A 15,517-nucleotide genomic window follows, 5' to 3' on the forward strand; every position below is an offset into this window, starting at 1 on the left:
CTGTGACCTAACCAAGCCCAGAGGGGAATACGATACCAAGTGACGCCTTCTAGAAACTTTTCCAGCTACTTTCAGATCCTCATACATGCATCTGCATGTCTTGCTCTCAAAAAAACAGAATTTATGTTTACCTGATAAATTACTTTCTCCAACGGTGTGTCCGGTCCACGGCGTCATCCTTACTTGTGGGATATTCTCTTCCCCAACAGGAAATGGCAAAGAGCCCAGCAAAGCTGGTCACATGATCCCTCCTAGGCTCCGCCTACCCCAGTCATTCGACCGACGTTAAGGAGGAATATTTGCATAGGAGAAACCATATGGTACCGTGGTGACTGTAGTTAAAGAAAATAAATTATCAGACCTGATTAAAAAAACCAGGGCGGGCCGTGGACCGGACACACCGTTGGAGAAAGTAATTTATCAGGTAAACATAAATTCTGTTTTCTCCAACATAGGTGTGTCCGGTCCACGGCGTCATCCTTACTTGTGGGAACCAATACCAAAGCTTTAGGACACGGATGAAGGGAGGGAGCAAATCAGGTCACCTAAATGGAAGGCACCACGGCTTGCAGAACCTTTCTCCCAAAAATAGCCTCAGAAGAAGCAAAAGTATCAAACTTGTAAAATTTGGTAAAAGTGTGCAGTGAAGACCAAGTCGCTGCCCTACATATCTGATCAACAGAAGCCTCGTTCTTGAAGGCCCATGTGGAAGCCACAGCCCTAGTGGAATGAGCTGTGATTCTTTCGGGAGGCTGCCGTCCGGCAGTCTCGTAAGCCAATCTGATGATGCTTTTAATCCAAAAAGAGAGAGAGGTAGAAGTTGCTTTTTGACCTCTCCTTTTACCAGAATAAACAACAAACAAGGAAGATGTTTGTCTAAAATCCTTTGTAGCATCTAAATAGAATTTTAGAGCGCGAACAACATCCAAATTGTGCAACAAACGTTCCTTCTTTGAAACTGGTTTCGGACACAGAGAAGGTACGATAATCTCCTGGTTAATGTTTTTGTTAGAAACAACTTTTGGAAGAAAACCAGGTTTAGTACGTAAAACCACCTTATCTGCATGGAACACCAGATAAGGAGGAGAACACTGCAGAGCAGATAATTCTGAAACTCTTCTAGCAGAAGAAATTGCAACTAAAAACAAAACTTTCCAAGATAATAACTTAATATCAACGGAATGCAAGGGTTCAAACGGAACCCCCTGAAGAACTGAAAGAACTAAATTGAGACTCCAAGGAGGAGTCAAAGGTTTGTAAACAGGCTTAATTCTAACCAGAGCCTGAACAAAGGCTTGAACATCTGGCACAGCAGCCAGCTTCTTGTGAAGTAACACAGACAAGGCAGAAATCTGTCCCTTCAGGGAACTTGCAGATAATCCTTTTTCCAATCCTTCTTGAAGGAAGGATAGAATCCTAGGAATCTTAACCTTGTCCCAAGGGAATCCTTTAGATTCACACCAACACCAAATTTTGTGGTAAATCTTTCTAGTTACAGGCTTTCTGGCCTGAACAAGAGTATCGATAACAGAATCTGAGAATCCTCGCTTCGATAAGATCAAGCGTTCAATCTCCAAGCAGTCAGCTGGAGTGAAACCAGATTCGGATGTTCGAACGGACCCTGAACAAGAAGGTCGTGTCTCAAAGGTAGCTTCCAAGGAGGAGCCGATGACATATTCACCAGATCTGCGTACCAAGTCCTGCGTGGCCACGCAGGAGCTATCAAGATCACCGACGCCCTCTCCTGATTGATCCTGGCTACCAGCCTGGGGATGAGAGGAAACGGCGGGAACACATAAGCTAGTTTGAAGGTCCAAGGTGCTACTAGTGCATCCACTAGAGCCGCCTTGGGATCCCTGGATCTGGACCCGTAGCAAGGAACTTTGAAGTTCTGACGAGAGGCCATCAGATCCATGTCTGGAATGCCCCACAGCTGAGTGACTTGGGCAAAGATTTCCGGATGGAGTTCCCACTCCCCCGGATGCAATGTCTGACGACTCAGAAAATCCGCTTCCCAATTTTCCACTCCTGGGATGTGGATAGCAGACAGGTGGCAGGAGTGAGACTCCGCCCATAGAATGATTTTGGTCACTTCTTCCATCGCCAGGGAACTCCTTGTTCCCCCCTGATGGTTGATGTACGCAACAGTTGTCATGTTGTCTGATTGAAACCGTATGAACTTGGCCCTCGCTAGCTGAGGCCAAGCCTTGAGAGCATTGAATATCGCTCTCAATTCCAGAATATTTATCGGTAGAAGAGATTCTTCCCGAGACCAAAGACCCTGAGCTTTCAGGGATCCCCAGACCGCGCCCCAGCCCATCAGACTGGCGTCGGTCGTGACAATGACCCACTCTGGTCTGCGGAATGTCATCCCTCGTGACAGGTTGTCCAGGGACAGCCACCAACGGAGTGAGTCTCTGGTCCTCTGATTTACTTGTATCTTCGGAGACAAGTCTGTATAGTCCCCATTCCACTGACTGAGCGTGCACAGTTGTAATGGTCTTAGATGAATGCGTGCAAAAGGAACTATGTCCATTGCCGCTACCATCAACCCGATCACTTCCATGCACTGAGCTATGGAAGGAAGAGGAACGGAATGGAGTATCCGACAAGAGTCTAGAAGTTTTGTTTTTCTGGCCTCTGTCAGAAAAATCCTCATTTCTAAGGAGTCTATTATTGTTCCCAAGAAGGGAACCCTTGTTGACGGAGATAGAGAACTCTTTTCCACGTTCACTTTCCATCCGTGAGATCTGAGAAAGGCCAGGACAATGTCCGTGTGAGCCTTTGCTTGAGGAAGGGACGACGCTTGAATCAGAATGTCGTCCAAGTAAGGTACTACAGCAATGCCCCTTGGTCTTAGCACAGCTAGAAGGGACCCTAGTACCTTTGTGAAAATCCTTGGAGCAGTGGCTAATCCGAAAGGAAGCGCCACGAACTGGTAATGTTTGTCCAGGAATGCGAACCTCAGGAACCGATGATGTTCCTTGTGGATAGGAATATGTAGATACGCATCCTTTAAATCCACCGTGGTCATGAATTGACCTTCCTGGATGGAAGGAAGAATAGTTCGAATGGTTTCCATCTTGAACGATGGAACCTTGAGAAACTTGTTTAAGATCTTGAGATCTAAGATTGGTCTGAACGTTCCCTCTTTTTTGGGAACTATAAACAGATTGGAGTAGAACCCCATCCCTTGTTCTCTTAATGGAACGGGATGAATCACTCCCATTTTTAACAGGTCTTCTACACAATGTAAGAATGCCTGTCTTTTTATGTGGTCTGAAGACAACTGAGACCTGTGGAACCTCCCCCTTGGGGGAAGTCCCTTGAATTCCAGAAGATAACCTTGGGAGACTATTTCTAGCGCCCAAGGATCCAGAACATCTCTTGCCCAAGCCTGAGCGAAGAGAGAGAGTCTGCCCCCCACCAGATCCGGTCCCGGATCGGGGGCCAACATTTCATGCTGTCTTGGTAGCAGTGGCAGGTTTCTTGGCCTGCTTTCCCTTGTTCCAGCCTTGCATTGGTCTCCAAGCTGGCTTGGCTTGAGAAGTATTACCCTCTTGCTTAGAGGACGTAGCACTTTGGGCTGGTCCGTTTCTACGAAAGGGACGAAAATTAGGTTTATTTTTTGCCTTGAAAGGCCGATCCTGAGGAAGGGCGTGGCCCTTACCCCCAGTGATATCCGAGATAATCTCTTTCAAGTCAGGGCCAAACAGCGTTTTCCCCTTGAAAGGAATGTTAAGTAGCTTGTTCTTGGAAGACGCATCAGCCGACCAAGATTTCAACCAAAGCGCTCTGCGCGCCACAATAGCAAACCCAGAATTCTTAGCCGCTAACCTAGCCAATTGCAAAGTGGCGTCTAGGGTGAAAGAATTAGCCAATTTGAGAGCATTGATTCTGTCCATAATCTCCTCATAAGGAGGAGAATCACTGTCGACCGCCTTTATCAGCTCATCGAACCAGAAACATGCGGCTGTAGCGACAGGGACAATGCATGAAATTGGTTGTAGAAGGTAACCCTGCTGAACAAACATCTTTTTAAGCAAACCTTCTAATTTTTTATCCATAGGATCTTTGAAAGCACAACTATCCTCTATGGGTATAGTGGTGCGTTTGTTTAAAGTGGAAACCGCTCCCTCGACCTTGGGGACTGTCTGCCATAAGTCCTTTCTGGGGTCGACCATAGGAAACAATTTTTTAAATATGGGGGGAGGGACGAAAGGAATACCGGGCCTTTCCCATTCTTTATTAACAATGTCCGCCACCCGCTTGGGTATAGGAAAAGCTTCTGGGAGCCCCGGCACCTCTAGGAACTTGTCCATTTTACATAGTTTCTCTGGGATGACCAACTTGTCACAATCATCCAGAGTGGATAATACCTCCTTAAGCAGAATGCGGAGATGTTCCAACTTAAATTTAAATGCAATCACATCAGGTTCAGCTTGTTGAGAAATGTTCCCTGAATCAGTAATTTCTCCCTCAGACAAAACCTCCCTGGCCCCATCAGACTGAGTTAGGGGCCCTTCAGAAATATTAATATCAGCGTCGTCATGCTCTTCAGTATCTAAAACAGAGCAGTCGCGCTTACGCTGATAAGTGTTCATTTTGGCTAAAATGTTTTTGACAGAATTATCCATTACAGCCGTTAATTGTTGCATAGTAAGGAGTATTGGCGCGCTAGATGTACTAGGGGCCTCCTGAGTAGGCAAGACTCTTGAGACGAAGGAGGGAATGATGCAGTACCATGCTTACTCCCCTCACTTGAGGAATCATCTTGGGCATCATTGTCATTGTCACATAAATCACATTTATTTAAATGAATAGGAATTCTGGCTTCCCCACATTCAGAACACAGTCTATCTGGTAGTTCAGACATGTTAAACAGGCATAAACTTGATAACAAGTACAAAAAACGTTTTAAAATAAAACCGTTACTGTCACTTTAAATTTTAAACTGAACACACTTTATTACTGCAAATGCGAAAAAACATGAAGGAATTGTTCAAAATTTACCAAATTTTCACCACAGTGTCTTAAAGCCTTAAAAGTATTGCACACCAAATTTGGAAGCTTTCACCCTTAAAATAACGGAACCGGAGCCGTTTTGAACTTTAACCCCTTTACAGTCCCTGGTATCTGCTTTGCTGAGACCCAACCAAGCCCCAAGGGGAATACGATACCAAATGACGCCTTCAGAAAGTCTTTTCTAAGTATCAGAGCTCCTCTCACATGCGACTGCATGCCATGCCTCTCAAAAACAAGTGCGCAACACCGGCGCGAAAATGAGGCTCTGCCTATGCTTTGGGAAAGCCCCTAAAGAATAAGGTGTCTAAAACAGTGCCTGCCGATATTATTATATCAAAATACCCAGATAAAATGATTCCTCAAGGCTAAATATGTGTTAATAATCAATCGATTTAGCCCAAAAAAAGTCTACAGTCTTAATAAGCCCTTTTTGAAGCCCTTATTTACAATCGTAATAAACATGGCTTACCGGATCCCAGAGGGAAAATGACAGCTTCCAGCATTACATCGTCTTGTTAGAATGTGTCATACCTCAAGCAGCAAGAGACTGCTCACTGTTCCCCCAACTGAAGTTAATTGCTCTCAACAGTCCTGTGTGGAACAGCCATGGATTTTAGTGACGGTTGCTAAAATCATTTTCCTCATACAAACAGAAATCTTCATCTCTTTTCTGTTTCTGAGTAAATAGTACATACCAGCACTATTTCAAAATAACAAACTCTTGATTGAATAATAAAAACTACAGTTAAACACTAAAAAACTCTAAGCCATCTCCGTGGAGATGTTGCCTGTACAACGGCAAAGAGAATGACTGGGGTAGGCGGAGCCTAGGAGGGATCATGTGACCAGCTTTGCTGGGCTCTTTGCCATTTCCTGTTGGGGAAGAGAATATCCCACAAGTAAGGATGACGCCGTGGACCGGACACACCTATGTTGGAGAAACAACTGCGCAGTAATGGCGCGAAAATGAGGCTCAGCCTACAACTGGGAAGGCCCCCCTGACTGGAAAAGGTGTCTAACATAGTGCCTGCCGTTAAAAAACGTTCCCCAAGTTTATAAATGAGAATTATCAGCATAAACATGTATAAAATGCCCAAATAAAGCAATCGATTTAGCCCATAAAAGTGTCTACCAGTTTTATAGCCCATATTAAGCCCTTTATTCTGTTTGCTTGACTAAGAAAATGGCTTACCGGTCCCCATGAGGGGAAATGACAGCCTTCCAGCATTACATGGTCTTGTTAGAAATATGGCTAGTCATACCTTAAGCAGAAAAGTCTGCTAACTGTTTCCCCCAACTGAAGTTACCTCATCTCAACAGTCCTATGTGGAAACAGCAATCGATTTTAGTTACTGTCTGCTAAAATCATCTTCCTCTCACAAACAGAACTCTTCATCCTTTTCCGTTTCAGAGTAAATAGTACATACCAGCACTATTTTAAAATAACAAACACTTGATAGAAGAATAAAAAACTACATTTAAACACCAAAAAACTCTTAACCATCTCCGTGGAGATGTTGCCTGTGCAACGGCAAAGAGAATGACTTGGGTGGGCGGAGCCTAGGAGGGACTATATGGTCAGCTTTGCTGGGACTCTTTGCCATTTCCTGTTGGGGAAGAGATATTCCCACAAGTAAGGATGACGCCGTGGACCGGACACACCAATGTTGGAGAAATAAACATTTAACTTGTATATCCCCATCTACTTAAGGATCATGCTACCTCTAAAGTAAGTAAAAAAGAAAAAAAATCCATTAAAAAGAGACTGAATATGTCAACATAAAATGTTACAGAACCATAGTGATTGGAAAGGTCCAACCGTGAAACTTAAGAGTGCAGGAAGCAGTCCAGGTGCAAATATACATATAACAGAAGGACATTATGGATCAAGCCTGAGAGCGGCATTTCAGACTAAAGTAGTCACATACGGCTATACCGTTGCAGGTGTTTGACTGAAGTCCAACACATCAAAGTTGCACCTTCTTTTGTAACTATTACATACTTTTGACAAAGTACCCTTGCTGTTTCAGGGCAAAGAGATACACCTGTATGTCCTTTGGATGCATTGTGGATTATTTCATTTGCATCAAAAGTAACATTGGGACTTTGGAAACTCTTAATTAGTTTAAAAAGAAAAAACATAAAATTATGCTTACCTGAAAATTTAATTTCCATCTGTATGAGGAGTGTCCATTATTTGTGGGAAATACAGAACCTGGCCACCAGGAGCAGGCAAAGACACCCCAGCCAAAGGCTTAAATACCTCCCCCACTCCCCTCATCCCCCAGTCATTCTACCAAGGGAACAAGGAACAGTAGGAGAAATATCAATACCCAAAGTAAAGAATACTTCCTTTAACAAAGAACGGATATATTCCATCTTAAAAAGAAAGGAAGATTTATCAATTTCAGAGTCTTAAGTAGGATCCTCTGAGCCAGAGAAGTCCTCATCAGCAGACAATACTTCAGTGTGCTGTTGGTCAATACAAACTTCATCAGAATTATGAGAAGTAGGAAGAGACCTTTTACGTTTATTTAAAGGCTGAATAGCAGTCATAGCCTTCTCTATGGCTGCAGCAATATAATCTTTTATATCTACAGGAATATCATGTACATTAGACTGTGAATGTTTAGCAGTAGATGTATTTGTACTTATAGAAACTATCAGCATGAAACAATCTCATAACAAGTGCCATATACTTGAGCTGAAGAAGGAAGATCAGCCAATTTACAACATACACACTTCGCTTTGGTAGATTTGTTGTTAGGCAACATGATTCCTACAGTAACATCATCGGCAGGATCAGCTTGAGACATCTTGAAAAAGGTAACAAAAGAAAAAACATGTAAACAAAATATCCAATTTCCTCAAAATAGCAGTTTCAGGAATGGGAAAAAATGCTTATATGAAAAACAAAAGCAAATACCATAGCCCTCTGTAACTAATGAAAGCAGAGAGCAAAAGAGGGAGAAAACAGAATTTATGTTTACCTGATAAATTACTTTCTCCAACGGTGTGTCCGGTCCACGGCGTCATCCTTACTTGTGGGATATTCTCTTCCCCAACAGGAAATGGCAAAGAGCCCAGCAAAGCTGGTCACATGATCCCTCCTAGGCTCCGCCTACCCCAGTCATTCGACCGACGTTAAGGAGGAATATTTGCATAGGAGAAACCATATGATACCGTGGTGACTGTAGTTAAAGAAAATAAATTATCAGACCTGATTAAAAAACCAGGGCGGGCCGTGGACCGGACACACCGTTGGAGAAAGTAATTTATCAGGTAAACATAAATTCTGTTTTCTCCAACATAGGTGTGTCCGGTCCACGGCGTCATCCTTACTTGTGGGAACCAATACCAAAGCTTTAGGACACGGATGAAGGGAGGGAGCAAATCAGGTCACCTAAATGGAAGGCACCACGGCTTGCAAAACCTTTCTCCCAAAAACAGCCTCAGAAGAAGCAAAAGTATCAAACTTGTAAAATTTGGTAAAAGTGTGCAGTGAAGACCAAGTCGCTGCCCTACATATCTGATCAACAGAAGCCTCGTTCTTGAAGGCCCATGTGGAAGCCACAGCCCTAGTGGAATGAGCTGTGATTCTATCAGGAGGCTGCCGTCCGGCAGTCTCGTAAGCCAATCTGATGATGCTTTTAATCCAAAAAGAGAGAGAGGTAGAAGTTGCTTTTTGACCTCTCCTTTTACCAGAATAAACAACAAACAAGGAAGATGTTTGTCTAAAATCCTTTGTAGCATCTAAATAGAATTTTAGAGCGCGAACAACATCCAAATTGTGCAACAAACTTTCCTTCTTCGAAACTGGTTTCGGACACAGAGAAGGCACGACTATCTCCTGGTTAATGTTTTTGTTAGAAACAACTTTTGGAAGAAAACCAGGTTTAGTACGTAAAACCACCTTATCTGCATGGAACACCAGATAAGGAGGAGAACACTGCAGAGCAGATAATTCTGAAACTCTTCTAGCAGAAGAAATTGCAACCAAAAACAAAACTTTCCAAGATAATAACTTAATATCAGCGGAATGTAAGGGTTCAAACGGAACCCCCTGAAGAACTGAAAGAACTAAGTTGAGACTCCAAGGAGGAGTCAAAGGTTTGTAAACAGGCTTGATTCTAACCAGAGCCTGAACAAAGGCTTGAACATCTGGCACAGCTGCCAGCTTTTTGTGAAGTAACACAGACAAGGCAGAAATCTGTCCCTTCAAGGAACTTGCAGATAATCCTTTTTCCAATCCTTCTTGAAGGAAGGATAGAATCTTAGGAATCTTAACCTTGTTCCAAGGGAATCCTTTAGATTCACACCAACAGATATATTTTTTCCAAATTTTGTGGTAAATTTTTCTAGTTACAGGCTTTCTGGCCTGAATAAGAGTATCAATAACAGAATCTGAGAACCCTCGCTTTGATAAGATCAAGCGTTCAATCTCCAAGCAGTCAGCTGGAGTGAGACCAGATTCGGATGTTCGAACGGACCTTGAACAAGAAGGTCTCGTCTCAAAGGTAGCTTCCATGGTGGAGCCGATGACATATTCACCAGATCTGCATACCAAGTCCTGCGTGGCCACGCAGGAGCTATCAAGATCACCGACGCCCTCTCCTGATTGATCCTGGCTACCAGCCTGGGGATGAGAGGAAACGGCGGGAATACATAAGCTAGTTTGAAGGTCCAAGGTGCTACTAGTGCATCTACTAGAGTCGCCTTGGGATCCCTGGATCTGGACCCGTAGCAAGGAACCTTGAAGTTCTGACGAGAGGCCATCAGATCCATGTCTGGAATGCCCCACAGTTGAGTGATTTGGGCAAAGATTTCCGGATGGAGTTCCCACTCCCCCGGATGCAATGTCTGACGACTCAGAAAATCCGCTTCCCAATTTTCCACTCCTGGGATGTGGATTGCAGACAGGTGGCAGGAGCGAGTCTCCGCCCATTGAATGATTTTGGTCACTTCTTCCATCGCCAGGGAACTCCTTGTTCCCCCCTGATGGTTGATGTACGCAACAGTCGTCATGTCTGATTGAAACCGTATGAACTTGGCCCTCGCTAGCTGAGGCCAAGCCTTGAGAGCATTGAATATCGCTCTCAGTTCCAGAATATTTATCGGTAGAAGAGATTCTTCCCGAGACCAAAGACCCTGAGCTTTCAGGGATCCCCAGACCGCGCCCCAGCCCATCAGACTGGCGTCGGTCGTGACAATGACCCACTCTGGTCTGCGGAAGGTCATCCCTTGTGACAGGTTGTCCAGGGACAGCCACCAACGGAGTGAGTCTCTGGTCCTCTGATTTACTTGTATCTTCGGAGACAAGTCTGTATAGTCCCCATTCCACTGACTGAGCATACACAGTTGTAATGGTCTTAGATGAATGCACGCAAAAGGAACTATGTCCATTGCCGCTACCATCAAACCTATCACTTCCATGCACTGCGCTATGGAAGGAAGAGGAACGGAATGAAGTATCCGACAAGAGTTTAGAAGTTTTGTTTTTCTGGCCTCTGTCAGAAAAATCCTCATTTCTAAGGAGTCTATTATTGTTCCCAAGAAAGGAACTCCTGTCGACGGAGATAGAGAACTCTTTTCCACGTTCACTTTCCATCCGTGAGATCTGAGAAAGGCCAGGACTATGTCCGTGTGAGCCTTTGCTTGAGGAAGGGACGACGCTTGAATCAGAATGTCGTCCAAGTAAGGTACTACTGCAATGCCCCTTGGTCTTAGCACCGCTAGAAGGGACCCTAGTACCTTTGTGAAAATCCTTGGAGCAGTGGCTAATCCGAAAGGAAGCGCCACGAACTGGTAATGCTTGTCCAGGAATGCGAACCTTCGGAACCGATGATGTTCCTTGTGGATAGGAATATGTAGATACGCATCCTTTAAATCCACCGTGGTCATGAATTGACCTTCCTGGATGGAAGGAAGAATTGTTCGAATGGTTTCCATTTTGAACGATGGAACCTTGAGAAACTTGTTTAAGATCTTGAGATCTAAGATTGGTCTGAACGTTCCCTCTTTTTTGGGAACTATGAACAGATTGGAGTAGAACCCCATCCCTTGTTCTCCTAATGGAACAGGATGAATCACTCCCATTTTTAACAGGTCTTCCACACAATGTAAGAATGCCTGTCCTTTTATGTGGTCTGAAGACAACTGAGACCTGTGGAACCTCCCCCTTGGGGGAAGCCCCTTGAATTCCAGAAGATAACCTTGGGAGACTATTTCTAGTGCCCAAGGATCCAGAACATCTCTTGCCCAAGCCTGAGCGAAGAGAGAGAGTCTGCCCCCCACCAGATCCGGTCCCGGATCGGGGGCCAACATTTCATGCTGTCTTGGTAGCAGTGGCAGGTTTCTTGGCCTGCTTTCCCTTGTTCCAGCCTTGCATTGGTCTCCAAGCTGGCTTGGCTTGAGAAGTATTACCCTCTTGCTTAGAGGACGTAGCACTTTGGGCTGGTCCGTTTCTGCGAAAGGGACGAAAATTAGGTTTATTTTTGGCCTTGAAAGACCGATCCTGAGGAAGGGCGTGGCCCTTACCCCCAGTGATATCAGAGATAATCTCTTTCAAGTCAGGGCCAAACAGCGTTTTCCCCTTGAAAGGAATGTTAAGTAGTTTGTTCTTGGAAGACGCATCAGCTGACCAAGATTTCAACCAAAGCGCTCTGCGCGCCACAATAGCAAACCCAGAATTCTTAGCCGCTAACCTAGCCAATTGCAAAGTGGCGTCTAGGGTGAAAGAATTAGCCAATTTGAGAGCACGGATTCTGTCCATAATCTCCTCATAAGGAGGAGAATCACTATCGACCGCCTTTACTAGCTCATCGAACCAGAAACACGCGGCTGTAGTGACAGGGACAATGCATGAAATTGGTTGTAGAAGGTAACCCTGCTGAACAAACATCTTTTTAAGTAAACCTTCTAATTTTTTTATCCATAGGATCTTTGAAAGCACAACTATCTTCTATGGGTATAGTGGTGCGTTTGTTTAAAGTGGAAACCGCTCCCTCGACCTTGGGGACTGTCTGCCATAAGTCCTTTCTGGGGTCGACCATAGGAAACAATTTTTTAAATATGGGGGGAGGGACGAAAGGTATACCGGGCCTTTCCCATTCTTTATTTACAATGTCCGCCACCCGCTTGGGTATAGGAAAAGCTTCTGGGAGCCCCGGGACCTCTAGGAACTTGTCCATTTTACATAGTTTCTCTGGGATGATCAAATTCTCACAATCATCCAGAGTGGATAATACCTCCTTAAGCAGAGCGCGGAGATGTTCCAACTTAAATTTAAATGTAATCACATCGGGTTCAGCTTGTTGAGAAATTTTCCCTGAATCTGAAATTTCTCCCTCAGACAAAACCTCCCTGGCCCCATCAGACTGGTGTAGGGGCATTTCAGAACCATTATCATCAGCGTCGTCATGCTCTTCAGTATCTAAAACAAAGCAGTCGCGCTTACGCTGATAAGTGGGAATTTTGGCTAAAATGTTTTTGATAGAATTATCCATTACAGCCGTTAATTGTTGCATAGTAAGGAGTATTGGCGCGCTAGATGTACTAGGGGCCTCCTGAGTGGGCAAGACTCGTGTAGACGAAGGAGGGAATGATGCAGTACCATGCTTACTCCCCTCACTTGAGGAATCATCCTGGGCATCATTTTCATTGTCACATAAATCACATTTATTTAAATGAGAAGGAACCCTGGCTTCCCCACATTCAGAACACAGTCTATCTGGTAGTTCAGACATGTTAAACAGGCATAAACTTGATAACAAAGTACAAAAAACGTTTTAAAATAAAACCGTTACTGTCACTTAAAATTTTAAACTGAACACACTTTATTACTGCAATTGCGAAAAAATATGAAGGAATTGTTCAAAATTCACCAAAATTTCACCACAGTGTCTTAAAGCCTTAAAAGTATTGCACACCAAATTTGGAAGCTTTAACCCTTAAAATAACGGAACCGGAGCCGTTTTTAACTTTAACCCCTTTACAGTCCCTGGTATCTGCTTTGCTGAGACCCAACCAAGCCCAAAGGGGAATACGATACCAAATGACGCCTTCAGAAAGTCTCTTCTATGTATCAGAGCTCCTCACACATGCGACTGCATGTCATGCCTCTCAAAAACAAGTGCGCAATACAGGCGCGAAAATGAGGCTCTGCTTATGATTAGGGAAAGCCCCTAAAGAATAAGGTGTCTAAAACAGTGCCTGCCGATATAATTTTATCAAAATACCCAGATTAAATGATTCCTCAAGGCTAAATATGTGTAATATAAGAATCGATTTAGCCCAGAAAAAGTCTACAGTCTTAATAAGCCCTTGTGAAGCCCTTATTTACTATTTTAATAAACATGGCTTACCGGATCCCATAGGGAAAATGACAGCTTCCAGCATTACATCGTCTTGTTAGAATGTGTCATACCTCAAGCAGCAAGAGACTGCTCACTGTTCCCCCAACTGAAGTTAATTCCTCTCAACAGTCCTGTGTGGAACAGCCATGGATTTTAGTAACGGTTGCTAAAATCATTTTCCTCATACAAACAGAAATCTTCATCTCTTTTCTGTTTCAGAGTAAATAGTACATACCAGCACTATTTTAAAATAACAAACTCTTGATTGAATAATAAAAACTACAGTTAAACACTAAAAAAACTCTAAGCCATCTCCGTGGAGATGTTGCCTGTACAACGGCAAAGAGAATGACTGGGGTAGGCGGAGCCTAGGAGGGATCATGTGACCAGCTTTGCTGGGCTCTTTGCCATTTCCTGTTGGGGAAGAGAATATCCCACAAGTAAGGATGACGCCGTGGACCGGACACACCTATGTTGGAGAAACAATTTTTGGTGCCAAAAATGACGCCAACAAAGATGACGCAAATGCTGAGAAAAAAAAACTTTTGGCGCCAAGGTTAACAGGAAATGGCAATTCACGTCATAAGAGGCGCGACTTTGCGGCAAAAAAAATTTGTGACAACAAAGACGCCAGAAATAGAAAATAGAAGTATTTTGCGCCATTGAGAGTCTAATTTGCTCGAGAAAATTTGAAAAAAAAGACAAAAGTTAGAACTAGCCGAAACCTCAGGTAAGTAAAAAAAAATATATTAAATTTCTTCCAAACATTATTTTCCATGCTGAAACTGTCAGACTGCAAAGGGAAATGAACGTAGACCTGACTCATGGCAAATATATGCAATATATATTTATAACTTAAAAAATATAAAGTGCCAAACATAGCTGAGAGTGTCTTGTCTTAAAAGATATATACTTACCTGAAGACACCCATCCACATGTAGCAGACAGCCAAACCAGTAATGAAACATATCAGCAGAGTTAATGGTAGAGGAGTATAATGTCGATCTGTAAAGGGAGGTGGCAGATGAATCACCCCGACCGAATTTACAGAGAGCCTTAGAATAGATTTCCCATAGGTGAAAACATGGCATCATTAGGCAAATACTCCCTTCACATCCCTCAGACAAACACTGTACAGTGAGAGGAACAGGGCTCCAAAATGCTTAGAAGCGCCTTTCACAGAAGAAATCAAGCACAACTTGCTTCACCAACCTCCAACGAAGGCAAAGTTCGCAAAACTGAAGTATGAGTGAGGTGGGAAGTGTATTTATAGGCATTTTAAGGTTTGGGAAACATTGCCCCCTCCAGGTAGGAATGTATATCCCATACATCACTAACTCATGGACTCTTGCCACTTACATGAAAGAAATTTAGATGACTCCAGGTCAGGAGAGCTGCGTTTAACCTTTCTCTTGCGTTTGTTAGAGCGGCATTTGTAACTGCACGGCAAAGTCTGCAGGAAAAGGGTCCCCTCCGGATGGAGGATTAGATGTGCTACGGGGAATTGCATGTGGAGTGGATAATGTAGCAAGGGTAGTAAACTCACGGGACGCCGAGTCCTGAGAGGTAGAAGGCTCAGAAGGACTAAGAGCTTTAGCATGCTTGTCTACCTTCTTAGATTTTATAACTGTGTTAAGGCACGTGGAACATAATTGAGTGGGCAGGAAAACCACAGCCTCCTCACAATATAAACAGGTATGATTTAGTATAGAAGGAGACCTTCTAACATGTCAGAGTCCTCCATATCTCAGGTTATACCCACAGAAGGACACAAATAAAAACGTTTTTTTATTATAGAAAACTGCACCTTTATACTCCCAATGGCTGGGGCACTCACCACCTCCTAGACCCAGACAGTTAACAGAGGAAACGCTCTCCCTCAGGTTCAAGTCTCAGCCAGAATGGAGGAAATGAACACAGACCACACCCAGTCACATGGAGTGCAAGACAGTACTTCCCCTGTTATTCCCCTGTTATTAAGTACAGCAAGTAATAGGAGCTGTGCAACACTTTCAAAAAAGAAAGTGAAACCTGTTTGTTCCAACCAAAAACAGTCCATAAGCCCGGGGGGGGGGGGGGGGGGGGGGACGCACAAAGCAGCATGTAAAGAATACACTGATTAATTAACCCCAACTGTT

At 43.8% G+C, this 15,517-nt stretch overlaps 1 protein-coding gene across 1 annotated transcript in view; it reads right to left on the bottom strand.

The window, feature by feature from the left end:
• Positions 1-15,517, bottom strand: part of CUL3 (cullin 3) — a 483,186-nt gene that overhangs the window by 280,840 nt on the left and 186,829 nt on the right. The gene's annotated exons all lie outside the window — the stretch shown is intronic.

This window comes from Bombina bombina, chromosome 4, assembly GCF_027579735.1.
Source record: "Bombina bombina isolate aBomBom1 chromosome 4, aBomBom1.pri, whole genome shotgun sequence".
Classification (NCBI taxonomy): domain Eukaryota; kingdom Metazoa; phylum Chordata; class Amphibia; order Anura; family Bombinatoridae; genus Bombina; species Bombina bombina.